The sequence below is a fragment of the Rhinatrema bivittatum genome, chromosome 3 (genome assembly GCF_901001135.1).
Source record: "Rhinatrema bivittatum chromosome 3, aRhiBiv1.1, whole genome shotgun sequence".
Lineage (NCBI taxonomy): Eukaryota > Metazoa > Chordata > Amphibia > Gymnophiona > Rhinatrematidae > Rhinatrema > Rhinatrema bivittatum.
The window spans coordinates 119,905,858-119,920,011 of NC_042617.1; positions in this window are offsets into that span (position 1 = coordinate 119,905,858).

Genomic DNA, 14,154 nt, shown 5'->3' on the forward strand with positions numbered 1-14,154 from the left:
CATCCAGAGAAGAATCATACAACCCCATTCTCTTTCAACTGGCTTCCTGCCATCATGTAATTACAGCAAGGGTTATTTTTCCCTTTATGCATAACCTTGCACTTGTCCACATTAAATTTCATCTGCCATTTGGAAGCCCAATCTTCCAGTTTTATAAGGTTCTCCTGCAATTTATCACAATCTGCTTGAGATTTAACTACTCTGCATTGTGTCATCTGCAAATTTGATCACCTCACTCATCGTACCCCTTTCCAGATCATTTATAAATATATTTAAAAGCACAGGTCCAAGTACAGATCCCTGAGGCACTCCAGTGTTTACCTTTTTCCACTGTGAAAACAGACCATTTAATCCTACCCTCTGTTTTCTGACTTTTAACCAGTTTGCAATCCACTAAAGGACATCGCTTCCTAGCCCATGACTTTTTAGTTTTATTAGAAGCTTATCATGAAGGATTTTGTCGAATATCTTCTGAAAATCCAAATACACCACACCTACCTACCATTTCACCTTTGCCCACATGTTTATACACCCCATCAAAAAATGTAGATTTGTGAGGCAAGACTTCCCTTGGGTAAATCCATGCTGGCTGTGTCCCTGTAAATGTTTTGTGATTTTATTCTTTATAACAGTTTACACGATTTTTCCTGGCACTGAAGTCAGGCTCATCTGTCTATAGTTTCCCAGATCAGCTCTGGAGCCCTTTTAAATATTGTGGTTACATTGGCCACCTTCCAGTCTTCATGCACAATGGATGATTTTAATGAGAGGTTACAAATTAATTGTAGTAGGTCTGAAATTTCATTTTTTAGTTCTTTCAGAACCCTGGGATGTATACCATCTGGTCCAGATGATTTACTACTCTTCAGTTTGGCCTTCTACTTCTTCCCGGTTCACTGTGATTTGGTTTATTTCATCTGAATTGTCACTCTTGAAAACTCTCTGGAACAGGTATCTCCCTAACATCCTCTTCAGTAAACACCAAAGCAAAGAATTTGATTAGCCTTTCTGCGATGGCCTTAACTTCTCTAAGTGCCCCTTTAACCCCTCGATCATCTAACGTGTAACGATTCCCTCGCAGGCTTTCTGCTTTGGATATATTTTTTAAAGTTTTTATTATGAGTTATTGTGGCTTCAGTCCCGCTGCTGCTTTCAGCTCTCTGTGAAGTAAAGTCTTTGTTGTGTCTCGCGGCCACCTGCGGCTGCAACCCCCTACCTGAGCCGCAGCGTTGGGCCACCGCAGCAGCAGCGCCAGGGAATCTAGGCCATTCGTCCCTGCACCTCACCGCACCACCCCGAGGTGATTGCTGGCGGGGGAGGTGCCCCAGGCCTCCCCTCGCGGCGTCAGGCCGCTCTGCAGGGCTTCCGGGATCCAAGATGGCCACCCTGCCCTTAGGTGTGAGGCCGCGCCTCCTATGCTGATTTAAAGGGGCCTCGTCCTCCAAATTCCCTGCACCTGTTCCTAATGGACCAGACCAGGGGAAGTATAAAAGGAGACTTCCTCCGCTCACTCCTCGACTTGGCAACGAGTCTGCTTCCTTCGGTGAGCCTTCTGGTGCCTCGGGTTACTGATTCCTGGTTCCTGCTTCTTCTCGGTGATTCCTCGGTGTGTGACTTCGGACTGGCAAGTGGTGATCCCTCAGTGTGTGACCTCGGACTGGTAAGCGACGACCCTCTGGTACTCGACCTCGCAATTCTTCCAGACCACTGTCTCCAAGGGCCCACCTAAGTCCCAGCGGTCCGGGCTCCTCCCGGGGGGGCTGCGGGCTTCTAGTGGCGAAGATCCAGTTAGCCCTTGCATTGACCTCACGACTCCTCCACCCAAGTCCCAGCGGCCCGGGTCCCTATGGGCTCCTCCAGGGGGAGCCGCGGGCTTCCAGTGGCGAAGACCCAGTTGGCTCTACTTCGACGTCACGCCTCTTTGTCCTCTCAACGGCCGTCTCAGTCTTCAGCACAGAAGGACCAGCCAGTCCCATCTTCTGTTCCGCCTCGCCACCCGACGGGGGAACCTAAGGAGCCATCTCCTAAGGTGATATCTATCTCCTGTCGGTCCAAGGGTTCACGACCCCTCCTGATCATAACAGTCTCTCAGAAGGGTAGTGCTGTAGTCATAGGAATGAGCTGCAGTGCTCCCTCTCCTTCCGTCTTTATCTCTGCCAGGCAGATAGTAACCTCGGTGCTGTGTGGTTCCCGGATCATCTGGATCTTTATAGTACTCTCTTGTCCCATTGTATGCTTCCCAAGGGGCTCTTGCCCATCAGAATCTAGTTTAATGTCAGCTGCCTTGCTGTTTACAGCTTCCCCCAAAGCAGTATCCCTTTTAAGGGTAGAGCAGACAGGTGACTTGGGTAGCTATGGAACTCTCTCTGCTTCCAGCTGTCCTGCGTCCAGTCCTGGTTTTACTGTAGCCAGACTGGCAGTTATACAGGCCTCATCTGCTTCCTGTTGCTTAGAGAAAATCCCCGACCTGACACCATATGTGAGGATGGCTGAGCAAATTTTGTGGAATAGAGCAGGAACCACACTGACTCCAGCCTCTTCTCATGCAATTTTTAATCTTTATTAACATAAGAACATAAGAAATTGCCATGCTGGGTCAGACCAAGGGTCCATCAAGCCCAGCATCCTGTTTCCAACATAGGCCAAAACCAGGCCACAAGAACCTGGCAATTACCCAAACACTAAGAAGATCCCATGCTACTGATGCAATTAATAGCAGTGGCTATTCCCTAAGTAAAATTGATTAATATCCATTAATGGACTTCTCCTCCAAGAACTTATCCAAACCTTTTTTGAACCCAGCTACACTAATTGCACTAAGCACATCCTCTGGCAACAAATTCCAGAGCTTTATTGTGTGTTGAGTGAAAAAGAATGTTCTCCGATTAGTCTTAAAGGTGTTACTTGCTAACTTCATGGAGTGCCCCCTAGTCCTTCTATTATTCGAAAGTGTAAATAACCGAGTCACATCTACTCGTTCAAGACCTCTCATGATCTTAAAGACCTCTATCATATCCCCCTTCAGCCATCTCTTCTCCAAGCTGAACAGCCCTAACCTCTTCAGCCTTTCCTCATAGGGGAGCTGTTCCATCCCCTTTATCATTTTGGTTGCCCTTCTCTGTACCTTCTCCATCGCAACTATATCTTTTTTGAGATGCGACGACCAGAATTGTACACAGTATTCAAGGTGCGGTCTCACCATGGAGCGATACAGAGGCATTATGACATTTTCCGTTCTATTAACCATTCCCTTCCTAATAATTCTTAACATTCTATTTGCTTTTTTGACTGCTGCAGCACACTGAGCCGACGATTTTAAAGTATTATCCACTATGATGCCTAGATCTTTTTCCTGGGTGGTAGCTCCTAATATGGAACCTAACATCATATCACTACAGCAAGGGTTATTTTTCCCTATATGCAACACCTTGCACTTGTCCACATTAAATTTCATCTGCCATTTGGATGCCCAATCTTCCAGTCTTGCAAGGTCCTCCTGTAATGTATCACAGTCTGTTTGTGATTTAACTACTCTGAATAATTTTGTTTCATCTGCAGATTTGATAACCTCACTCATCGTATTCCTTTCCAGATCATTTATATATATATTGAAAAGCACCGTCCAAGTACAGATCCCTGAGGCACTCCACTGTTTACCCTTTTCCACTGAGAAAATTGACCATTTAATCCTACTCTCTGTTTCCTGTCTTTTAACCAGTTTGTAATCCACGAAAGGACATCGCCTCCTATCCCATGACTTTTTAGTTTTCGTAGAAGCCTCTCATGAGGGACTTTGTCAACGCCTTCTGAAAATCCAAATACACTACATCTAGTGGTTCACCTTTATCCACATGTTTATTAACCCCTTCAAAAAAATGAAGCAGATTTGTTAGGCATGACTTCCCTTGGGTAAATCCATGTTGACTGTGTCTTTCTATATGCTCTACGATTTTGATCTTGAGAATAGTTTCCACTATTTTTCCCGGCACTGAAGTCAGGCTTACTGGTCTATAGTTACCCGGATCGCCCCTGGAGCCTTTTTTAAATATTGGGGTTACATTGGCCACCCTCTAGTCTTCAGGTACAATGGATGATTTTAATGATAGGTTACAAATTTTAACTAATAGATCAGAAATTTCATTTTTTAGTTCCTTCAGAACCCTAGGATGCATACCATCTGGTCCAGGTGATTTGCTACTCTTTAGTTTGTCAATCTGGCCTACTACATCTTCCAGGTTCACAGTGATTTCATTCAGTTCGTCTGACTCATCATCCCTGAAAACCATCTCCGGAACTGGTATCTCCCCAACATCCTCATTAGTAAACACGGAGGCAAAGAATTCATTTAGTCTTTCTGCAATGGCCTTATCTTCCCTAAGAGCCCCTTTAACCCCTCTGTCATCTAATGGTCCAACCGACTCCCTCACAGGTTTCTTGCTTTGGATATATTTTAAAAAGTCGGACTGAGCCTTTGGGTGCTAGGGCTGGCAGCTCTTATGTGGTGGCCTTTGTTGGAGAGATCTATCAACGAAGCCAGGTTGGAGCAGGAGAAGATGAAGTGTGTCTGAAGGCAGGCTATGGTCAGAGGCATGTGGTGGTCAGGAGAATCCAGGAGTCAGGCAGTGGTTAGTGGCAGGTGGCAAGCGAGAATGTCCAGGAGTCAAGCGATGATCTCTGGCAGGTGGCAAACAGGAAATTCCAGGAGTCAGGCTGAAGTCAATACCAGGTGTCCGTTCATAGGGCAAGAAGATGGATAGACAAGGCAGGAAGACGAGGAGCAGCACAAGCAGGTAAGGAGCAAGTAGAAGAATAGAAGATGAGAACCACAGGAACTGAAGACAAGACGAGGATCACTGGAACTGAAGACAAGGGTGAGGATTACTGGAACTGAAGATATAGAACCCAGGGACTTGAGAAAGAAGCCAGGAAATTCTGAGGCAACTCACACTATAAGGACTGTAGTCAGCTCTTGCTGAGGTGAGGACTGGAGGAAGAGAGGGCCTATTATAGGCCAGAGCTTGTGAGTTCGTCCTTGGGCACCGCAGGGGATTTCCCACCATGGGCCTTAAAGTTTGGAGACATTGGGCTCGCACACGCGACTAGGGACAGCTATGAAGAGAGGCGGTGGCATCCTCCTGCGCTTCACTTCAGGTTTGTCTGAATGTAGCAGCTTGCCATGTGGTTGCCTGGGAAGTCCTCAGTGGCATCAGAAATCAGCAACGGTGCTTCAGGGCTGGAGGTAAGTGCGGTGGTTCAAGGCGGGGACCTGCGGACCGCCAAACGCAACAAAGAGCCTGATAGCAGAGGAAGTTTGTGTGACTATTGTTGAGATGACATCAGAAACTGAGCAATGGGGAGAAAGGACAGTAAACAATGCTGGCCAGGAGAGGGAAGGTAAGAATAAACTTTGGGGACTGGGGAAAGGGAGAGGGTGAGCACTGTGAAGAAGAGAGAGGAACAAAGTGACAGAACAGGAGTGACATGTGGGTATCACTTTCATCTTTTGATCTAAATTGGAAGGAGATCGGGAACTGGCAAGGCCACGCACCACATAAAGTGTAAGTGAAACAACATTAATGTCTAATTTTAGTTATTATTTGATGTAACATAGCCATGGCGAGCAATTATTGCACTACATCTTTACAGGGGATTACGTGGTTTTCTTCCACTGAGTCCTGAGAAAAAAAAGTTTGAAAAGCACTGGAAAAGTGCATTATGGGCTGGCGGACCTTGTAAGACTCACTGCTCCTGAAGGCTGCTTACACTCTGCTGATGTCACAATGCCACTCAGCCTAGGACCCCACCCACAGTACATACAGCACTGTGAGAGCTTACAGGAGACTCAATAAACATACTGAATCACAAGATGACTAGCAAATGCACTTCCTTGGTATTATGCTGGAAGCCTACACGCCAACTTGTTTAGCATATGTGGCAATGCATTGTTTGTCTCTACTGCTTTTTGAGACAATTCCTTTGCTGAGAACAGGTTAAAACCAGAAATATTCATTTGTTTTGTCACAATTCCAAACTTTCTGATTTGTTGGCTAAGCCACCATCAATGCTTGCCTTTAAAATGCTGGTTGGTCTAAATTGATGACAAGAGGTGGATTGATGTCACTAGATGTGCTGGACTGAACTCATTTTGCTTGCATGGTGCGTAAGGACACAAGACAGACAAAATAAGTTTACATTATAAATGTCAAAAATGATCGACAGGATGCTGAAGGGAAAATTCTGTGAAACTGCCCCAGCCTGTTCGGTGTTTGTCCACACTGACTGAAAGGATGCCCAGTTCTAGTGATTGACAGATTTGTGACAAGCTGCACTAACTAAGACAGTCAGCAGGACAATGAAAATAAAACTGAGCCCCTCGCCATTGTAACTTACATTTCACACACAGCACCTGCTCATTCAAACAAAATTTACATGCTCATTACACTTACACTTATTCAGCAGTAAGCCTGACTACAAAAGTGCACCTGATATATAGCAATGGAAGAATTAACACTTATTAATTTTGCCAGTTACAATTGGGTAAACTGAGACAGGAGATAATGACTTGGCCAAGTTCACATAGGGGTGTTCACAGCATTTTAAGCTTCAGGAACTGTCCTGACTCATTATTTACTGATCTAACCACTGAACCACAATTCTAGGATGGGCCACTGGTTCGGTATTTGGAGGCGCAGTCTTAAGTCAAGCATTTTAGACTCTTACAGCCTTTGGTATCAATCTCAAAAGAATTCGGAATTTATAAACTAAGCATAACAGGACTCTTGACCGGAGAATGGCAAGCAGCAAATACAATCTGATCTCTAGTTCGCTCGTGTTTTAGGTAATGGCTTAAAATACATTGATGAAATTAGTAAATAGTAACATGAGTTGTCTGAATTAATAGATGCAAAAATGAGAGGAAGAACTCTCTAAAATGGAAATTTCTTGGATAAGTAGATTCTGAGACAGAGTACAAAACCAGGATTTGTGAGAAAAGCTGATAACTGTCAACCTGTCTGATAAGAGCTGGATCACATGACATTAACTCGGTCTAACCAAAAATCATGCACAAAAGTGATTATAGGGAGCAATCCAAGATACAAAAGCTGGTCCATTGTGAAGAATACATGAGCAAGATCTCAATCTCAATTATCATTTATACTTTGAGAATAATTTTAAACACCATTTCCATGGATAAAACAGTTCTTTACCTACAGAAATGATGTTTTACAAAATTGTCTGCCCTATTTCTGAATAAATTTGCGTATGCATGGCCCCTGTGCAAGCTGGGGTTGGGGATGGTGTGCACTTAGGCGCATACCTTTGCTATTTTTTCTGGGAGAAGTGCGGGTAGTTTTTCTGGGATAATTTTCAAATGAGTGCAAAAGCCGCAGGTAATTGACTTTGCAGCAATGCAGGTGTAACCGTCTCTTTTTAGTCAGTAAGGAGGTCCAGACAACTGATCCGTAAAGATAGACTTTTATTGCCAGCAAGATGCAGCTAAGACAAAGGCTCAGTACAACTGCATGCCACGCCCCCTTCGGAGCAAACTTTTATGCACTTTACAACTCTTATCTTTCACACATGCGTTCTGGTTTTTGCTGAACAAACATTTCACAAATTGCTGAACAAGCATTAGCTAGCGTGGTCCTCTAGTAGGTGTAGCTTAAGATCAGACTATTGTTTCGTCATTTAATTGACGTGTTAGACATTTTACATTGGCATTCGTATTAATACAATACAAAGTATTATTCCAAAATGGAGTTACGTTACGTTACGCTAAAAATTAGTGCGTCACTGCGTCACTACGCATTACGTATCATTTGCGTTGCAAATATTAGTATGTTCAAGATGGCTGTGCGTTTCACTGCTGGCATGATTAGTCGGAGGATGTTCAGTTGCTCGTTCGTACTTCAGGGGGGTCACGAAATTGAACCTCTTCACAGGCAGTTACAAAATTACCCCCTTAAAAGCTGATCTCAAATGATTCCAAAAGTGAAAAACAAAAATCCAGCAAAATACAGAAGCAAGAGGATGCAACATTCAACTGACATAACAGATTCTCTTCAAAAGTTAGTTATGTTTTATGGCAGGGATGCAGGCCCCTGGGGGAGGGGCGGGCATGCTGGCTGGCTGATTGAGAAGGGAAAAACAATGGCTGCATTGTGCAATCTTGGCACAGCCGGAGGCACCGCAAGCTCAAGAGGGAGGGAGCATTGTGAGCATGCCATGGCTTAGCCATACATCTCTCTCGGCGGGTCTGGAAGAACTGCTTCCGTTGGGGTGGGCCCGAAAATGGGCGGAGCCGCTGTGGTCTTCCACAACCCAGGAACAGCGGCTGCCCTCAGACCCCCACCCCGGGAGGAGTTCCCGCTCCGGCTCCCCTACACAGGGAGAGACATGGCATCTGCCTTCTGCCCAGGGAAAAAGACAGCGAGGTAGGGGAGGGAAATGGGCACAGAGGAGGTGGAGGGGACCGAGGGATGAGGTAGATTAGGGAGGGAGAATAAAGGCAAATAGCTAAATAAGCTAAACAAAACACGGCCAAAGAATAACGATGGGCAAACTAAGAAAAATATAAAGACGAAAATAGGAACAAGGTGTGAAAATGGTAAAAAAGTAGAAATAAATGTTGGGCAGAGTGGGAAGGAGATTTTCCCAGCTCCTAAAAATTTTGGCTGGCACCTAAACTTTTTAAAAAGTGTTCCATCCCTTACAGTTTGTCTGTGGTGTAGTCTCTGGATCTGAGGTTGATTAGGTGTGGAGTGTGTGTCTGTCTGTCTGTCTCTCTCTCTCTTTCTCCCTCTTCAGGTCAATACAATAAAGTGGGGCCACGGTTACCCCGCTCCTAACCCGCTTTCTACTCACTTTCCGGCCACGTTAGCCCTTCCTGCGATACACAATCCCCTTTAACCGATTCTTACCGCCTCTTTAAATCAACGGGTAACCCCTTCCACACGCGGCATGTATATTGAATGTAAACGATCAAATTAGCTATTCCCTCCCATACAGTAACGCGCGCCCCGACTATCACTATTTTACCCTGCCGTTTTTCCGTGCGTTTAACCTGCTAACTTATCGCCTATCCTTACCCCTGCGTTAGAGGCAGGGATAATGGTAGACGGCAAACTTTCCCCCAAAAGGAAACCTCTAAAAACCTAAAATCCCCTCCTCCCCTCCTCCTGAAGTGACTCGACATTACTTTTTGTTGCTTTCTTACTTTTTGTTGCTTTTCAGCCCTTCCCTTCTCTGCCGCCCTCCGGAGGGGGCAGCCGGCGGCGAAAGCGGCTTGCAGTGTTCCCCCCACCCGCGCAGGTCCCGGTTCTCCTGGCTCGGCCCTTATCAAATTGTGAAGTCAGGTGAGAGCCCACTGTTCTGTGCCCTCTCCAGTCACGGCGCGAGCGAAGCGAAGCATACTTTCATTGGCCTGAGCGCCCGTCAATTTGGGCGCTCCAGCCAATGAAACCACATAGATGGGCATGTGTGACGCACGCCGTGACGTCACGCACGCCCGTAGACGCCAGAATCAGGACATGGCGCGAAGCTCGGAAATATGACAGATGGGGAATCCAAAATGCATTTCTAAAAAAGCACTATCTAAGTATACTTCCTAGTCCCTGAAGCAGCAATCACTGCGAAACGTACGTCGGACTTCTGTGATCCAGCGCGGCGGCGCTTAATGCCGACTTGTGCGGCAGCGCGGCGGCGCTAGCATACAACGAACGGGGGACACCCGTGCGGCAAAGCAGGACCTTGATAAACAGCGCGGCAGCGCTGATATTTGGAAGAACAACGAATGCAGTTACACTGAACGAGGAGGCAAGTGTATTGTTTTTGAAACGCTAATAGAAGTATCTGAGCGGGACTTGCTTGACAATAGCAAGAGTATTATCCATACACGCCAGTAGAGGTAACTGAGCAGGACTTGCATGATAGTAAAATTTCTTCTTTTCCACATACTATTTGAACACAAAAAAAGCAAAAAAAGCAAAAAGGACTGTTTGCATTTAAATTTTATAGGACCGATGATTAAAGATGACCCAATGTGGCTGAAAATACAGGCATCAAATGCATGCATGCCACAGCTGGTATGATGGTCCTTAATAAGGTAAAAAAAGAAAGTGAATTATTTTTATAAAAACACATACGTTAACTCTGAAATATTGGTATACAACGTGTTTTACAGTAGTGGTAATTGAAATCTCCCATTATTATTGCACTGCCAAATTGGTTTGCTTCCCTGATTTCTCTTAGCATTTCATCATCTGTCCGACCATTTTGTCCAGGTGGACGGTAGTATACTCCTATCACTATACTCTTACCCAACACACATGGGATTTCTACCCATATAGATTAGAGATGTGAATCGTGTGATCGATCGTCTTAACGATCGATTTCGGCTGGGAGGGGGAGGGAATCGGATCGTCGCAATTTGGGTTTTTTAAATATCGTGTAAATCGTGTAAATCGAAAACCGGCACACTAAAACATCCCTAAAACCCACCCCGACCCTTTAAAATAAATCCCCCACCCTCCCGAACCCCCCCAAAATGCCTTAAATTACCTGGGGTCCAGTGGGGGGGGGGGAGAGGAAGGGGGAGGGCGGGAAAACCGGCACACTAAAACAACCCTAAAACCCACCCCGACCCTTTAAAATAAATCCCCCACCCTCCCGAACCCCCCCAAAATGCCTTAAATTACCTGGGGTCCAGAGGAAGGGTCCCGGTGTGATCTTTTACTCTCGGTCCTCCGTGCGTTGTAGAAATGGCGCCGGCGCTACCTTTGACCTGTCATATGACAGGTCAAAGGTAGCGCCGGCGCCATTTTGTTTTTTTGTCCCCCGACGTATGGCCAGCGCCATTAAAATGGCGCCGGCCATACGGCAACATGAATCGACTGCAGGAGGTCGTTCCGGACCCCCGCTGGACTTTTGGCAAGTCTTGTGGGGGTCAGGAGGCCCCCCTAAGCTGGCCAAAAGTCCCTGGGGGTCCGGGAGCGATCTCCTACGCTCCTGACGTCGGGGGACAAAAAAACAAAATGGTGCCGGCGCTACCTTTGACCTGTCATATGACAGGTCAAAGGTAGCGCCGGCGCCATTTCTACAACGCACGGAGGACCGAGAGTAAAAGATCACACCGGGACCCTTCCTCTGGACCCCAGGTAATTTAAGGCATTTTGGGGGGGTTCGAGAGGGTGGGGGATTTATTTTAAAGGGTTGGGGTGGGTTTTAGGGTTGTTTTAGTGTGCTGGTTTTCCCGCCCTCCCCCTTCCCCCGATTTACGATTTTTTAACGATAAATCGGGGGAATTGTTATTGTATCGCGGCTCTAACGATTTTTGACGATTTAAAATATATCGGACGATATTTTAAATCGTCAAAAAACGATTCACATCCCTAATATAGATTCTACTGAGCATTTAGTCTCTTGTATGATCTTTATCCTGTTGGACTCTATACCCTCCCGGACATAAAGTGCCATACCCCCACCAAGTTGATCCTCCCTATCATTGCGATATAATTTGTACCCTGATATAGCACTGTCCCATTGGTTATCCTCCTTCCACCAAGTCTCTGTGATGCCAATTATGTCAATCTCATCATTTGCTGCTATACACTCTAACTCTCCCATCTTACTACTTAGACTTCTGGCATTGGCATAAGACATTTCAAAGTGTGTTTTTTGCTTGTTTTAACAACCTGCTTTTCAGTTGTTTGGGATAATTCGGAAATCATTAGCTTCGGTGATTTTTTACATATAGGTATATGAACTATGTTTGCATTTAATGGAACCTCTCTGTTGGGATGCCCTAACTCTCCTGTTTCATTAGTATCCTTCAAGGATACATTTCTCCGAACCATGCACTGCTGAGTGACTGTCGGCTTTCCCTTTTGTTCTAGTTTAAAAGCTGCTCTATCTCCTTTTTGAAAGTTAGTGCCAGCAGCTTGGTTCCACTCTGGTTAAGGTGGAGCCCATCCTTTCGGAAAAGTCTCCCCTTTCCCCAAAGGTTTCCCCAGTTCCTTACAAAACTGAATCCCTCTTCCCTGCACCATCGTCTCATCCACGCATTGAAACTCTGGAGCTCTGCCTGCCTCTGGGGACCTGCACGTGGAACAGGAAGCATTTCAGAGAATGCCACCCTGGAGGTTCTGGATTTCAGCTTCCTACCTAAATCCTAAATTTGGCTTCCAGAACCTCTCTCCCACATTTTCCTATGTCGTTGGTGCCCACATGTACCACGACAACCAGGTCCTCCCCAGCACTGTCTATAATCCTATCTAGGTGACACGTGAGGTCTGCCACCTTCGCACCAGGCAGGCAAGTTACCAGGCGGTCTTCACGTCCACCAGCCACCCTGCTATCTACATTTCTAATAATCGAATCACCAACTATGATGGCCGGCCTAACCCTTCCCTCCTGGGCAGTAGCCCTGGGAGATTTGTCCTCAGTGTGAGAGGACAATACATCACCTGGAGAGCAGGTCCTTGCTACAGGATCACTTCCTGCTACACCAGGGTGATGTTCTCCTATTGGGAGACCTTTCTGATCCAAGGCAGCACTGGGGTTGCCAGAATGGATTTGGGACTTGGCTGCTATGTCCCTGAAGGTCTCGTCAATGTACCTTTCTGTCTCCCTCAGCTCCTCCAAGTCTGCTACTCTAGCCTCCAGAGATCGTATTTGTTCCCTGAGAGCCAGGAGCTCTTTGCACCAAGTGCACACATACAATCTCTTACCGGCGGGTAAAAAATCATACATGTGACACTCAATGCAAAAGACTGGAAAGCCCCCCTCTTGCTGCTGGACTGCTGCCTTCATCTTAGTTTTATTGAGTTCCTAGTTAAGTTTAGGATACTAAGGGAGTTGGAATGAGAGTACTTTAATTACTAAATTCACCTGTAAATTTAATCAGCTAGTGTCCTACAAGGGGATGATTAAACTTTCAATAAGGGCTGGTACAGTATTATGTTTTAGATAAGATCCTGGTTGATTTTTAATGAGAAAGTATCTTGTGCCTAAAAATCAAGGGTTGAGTGGGTGGGAAAGACAGACACTAGAATTAACTATCTCTGGCTTGCTTTTTACCTCAGACACACACAAACTCTAAAGAATATATCCCTTAATTTCACCTTTCACCAAACTTTTATAAGCCCAAAAATTTCTGAAAACTATACTTACCAATCCTCTTAAACCACGGTTACATTAATCTTCACTCAGTTAATGGAAGGATTCGAGATTCGCGCGCTGTTAGGCGCGCTTCCAGTCCTCCTGTACTGCAAACCTTGCGGGGCCTCTGGAAGCTGGGCTGTGGAAGTCAATCCCTGGATCGCTCGCAGTGACCTCTGGACTCCTCTCCCGGGGGATGCTGGGAGCAGTATGCAGATGAGCCTTCCAGTCCTCCTGTACTGCAAACCTTGCTTCTGGCGACTCCCTTCTCAGCACTTGTTGTATTGCTTCTGGTGTATCTCCCATCTCCCGACCCGGATGTGGTATCGCAGAGAAACTTCCCTCCAACAACTTGGGCTCTAGAGAGGCTTCTCGTGAGGAACTCAATTCTTGTACCTCCGGTTCCTCCCGTAGTTGTTTGGCATGTCTCTGCGCGGGGTTCTCGGGTGGGTGTCTATCCTCCGGCAAGAGTGACAAAGATAGCTCAGGGCCACTCACGGGTTCTTCTTCCCTCCAGTTTGCGGCCAGCGAGCTCATGCCTGGAGTATCAACTCCCCGGCGTATGTGAGCATCCATAGGTCCTGTGACCGCTTGAGTCGAGGGGGGCTTTAGAGCTAGCCGCTCCCTTGCTCTCTTGTTGCAGCCAGAATGTGGCATCAAAACAATGATCAAGGTAACTTGGAGAGAGACGCTCACACACGTCTTATCTCTCCGCCATCTTGGACCTAGCATGTCCTTTTTAGCATGGCAGCTCATTTGATTATTGTATTGGGCGCCCAGGAGAGGTTATTGTGCACACGTTAGTAAACCAGGCACTCAGTAGGAGCACCCATTTTACCATGTGGTTTTATTGCATCAGTCCCTAAGTTTGTAGTTAAGACAATGGAGAGTGAGGTGTCCTGCCCAAAGTGGGATATGAACCCTGGTTTTGCTGGCAGGGCCGGTGCTGGCTTTTTTGCTGCCCTGTGTGAAAGATTACTGTGCTTCTCCCCCCTC